At 43.0% G+C, this 2,568-nt stretch overlaps 1 non-coding gene across 1 annotated transcript; it reads left to right on the top strand.

The window, feature by feature from the left end:
- The first annotated feature begins 338 nt into the window (after positions 1-338).
- Positions 339-445, top strand: LOC129549923 (U6 spliceosomal RNA). The gene has a single exon (XR_008684729.1). It is a non-coding gene; the product is annotated as a U6 spliceosomal RNA (small nuclear RNA).
- Positions 446-2,568: the final 2,123 nt, after the last annotated feature.

The raw sequence follows: 2,568 nt of genomic DNA, 5'->3' as shown, positions 1-2,568 counted from the left end.
AACTCATTGGAAAAGACCCTGATGCTGGGAAAGATTGAAGGCAGGAGCAGAAGGAGACAACAGAAGATGAGATGGTTGGATGGCATTACCAATTCAATGGACATGAGTTTGAGCAAACTCCAGGAGGTAGTGAAGGACAGAGAATCTGGTGAGGTCTGCAGTCCATGGGGTCGCAAACAGTTGGACACAACTGAGAAACTGAACAACAACAAAAGACTTATGACAGCATGCTCTATGAGCCCCTAGAAACTGACATCAGAAATAGTTAACAAGTGGGAGATGGGATCAAAATGATGCTAGGCTCCTATCTGCTCATGAACACATCAAAACTACAATTAGTGCTTGCTTTGGCAGCACATATAGTAAAATTGGAATGATACAGAGAAGATTAGCATGGCCCCTGTGCAAGGATGACATGCAAATTCCTGACGCATTCCATATTTTTAGACAGCCTCTTCAATAAATGATGCTGGGGAAACTGGACCACTACATGTAAAAGAATGAAACTAGAACACTTTCTAACACCATACACAAAGATAAATTCAACATGGATTAAAGACCTAAATGTAAGACCAGAAACTAGAAAACTCTTTGAGGAAAACGAAGGCAGAACACTTGATGACATAAATCAAAGCAAGATCCTCTATGACCCACCTCCTAGAGTAACAGAAATAAAAACAAAAGTAAACAAGTGGGACCTGATTAAACTTAAAAGCTTTTGCACAGCAAAGGAAACTGTAAGCAAGGTGAAAAGACAACCCTCAGAATGGGATAAAATAATAGCAAATGAAACAACTGACAAAGGATTAATTTCCACAATATACGAGCAGCTCCTACAACTCAATGCCAGAAAAACAAACAACCAATCAAAAAGTGGGAAAAGACTTAAACAGACATTTCTCCAAAGAAGACATACAGATGGCTAACAAACACATGAAAAGATGCTCAACATCACTCATTATTATAGAAATGCAAATCAAAACTACAACGAGATATCACCTCACACCTGTCAGAATGGCCATCATCAAAAAGCCTACAAACAATAAATGCTGGAGAGGGTGTGGAGAAAAGGGAATGCTCTTGCACTGTTGGTGGGAATGTAAATTGATACAGCCACTATGGAAGACGGTATGGAGATTCCTTAAAAAACTAGGAATAAAATCACCATATGACCCAGCAATCCCACTTCTAGGCACATACCCTGAGAAAACCAAAACTGAAAAAGACACATGTATCCCATTGTTCATTGCAGCACTATTTACAATAGCTAGAACATGGAAGCAACCTAGAAGTCCATCGACAGATGAATGGATAAAGAAGTTGTGGTCCATATACATAACGGAATATTCGGTTCGGTTCGGTTCGTTTCAGTCGCTCAGTCGTGTCCGACTCTCCGCGACCCCATGAATCACAGCACGCCAGGCCTCCCTGTCCATCACCAACTCCCGGAGTTCACTCAAACTCATGTCCACAGAGTCCGTGATGCCATCCAGCCATCTCATTCTCCGTCGTCCCCTTCTCCTCCCGCCCCCAACCTTTCCCAGCATCAGAGTCTTTTCCAGTGAGTCAACTCGTCGCATGAGGTGGCCAAAGTATTGCAGTTTCAGCTTTAGCATCAGTCCCTCCAATGAACATCCAGGATTGATCTCCTCCAGAATGGACTGGTTGGATCTCCTTGCAGTATAAGGGACTCTCAAGAGTCTTCTCCAACACCACAGTTCAAATATTACTCAGCCATAAAAATGAATGCATTTGAGTCAGTTCTAATGAGGTGGATGAACCTACTAGAGCCTATCATACAGAGTGAAGTAAGTCAGAAAGAGAAATATCGTATTCTAACTTCATGGGAAATAGATGGAAAAACAGTGGAAACAGTGTCAGACTTTATTTTTTTGGGCTCCAAAATCACTGAGGATGCTGATTGCAGCCATGAAATTAAAAGACGCTTACTCCTTGGAAGGAAAGTTATGACCAACCTTGATAGTATATTAAAAAGCAGAGACATTACTTTGCCCACAAAGGTCCATCTAGTCAAGGCTATGGTTTTTCCCGTGGTCATGTATGGATGTGAGAGTTGGACTGTGAAGAAAGCTGATCGCCGAAGAATTGATGCTTTTGAACTGTGGTGCTGCAGAAGACTCTTGAGAGTCCCTTGGACTGCAAGGAGATCCAACCAGTCCATTCTAAAGGAGATCGATCCTGGGTGTTCATTGGAAGGACTGATGCTAAAGCTGAAACTCCAATACTTTGGCCACCTCATGCGACGAGTTGACTCACTGGAAAAGACTCTGATGCTGTGAAAGGTTGGGGGTGGGAGGAGAAGGGAACGACAGAGAATGAGATGGCTGGATGGCATCACCGACTCGATGGACATGAGTTTGAGTGAACTCTGGGAGTTGGTGATGGACAGGGAGGCCTGGCGTGCTGTGATTCATGTTGTCACGGAGAGTCGGACATGACTGAGCAACTGAACTGAACTGAACTGCACGCATATATACGGAATCTAGAAAAATGGTCCTGAAGAATTTATTTGCAGGGCAGCAATGGAGAAACAGACATAGAGAACAG

Source organism: Moschus berezovskii, chromosome 28, assembly GCF_049115385.1.
Source record: "Moschus berezovskii isolate FMDL1 chromosome 28, NW_MosBer_1.0, whole genome shotgun sequence".
Classification (NCBI taxonomy): domain Eukaryota; kingdom Metazoa; phylum Chordata; class Mammalia; order Artiodactyla; family Moschidae; genus Moschus; species Moschus berezovskii.
Note: the sequence above shows the minus strand (reverse complement) of the source record. Positions and strands in the feature narration are given on the sequence as shown.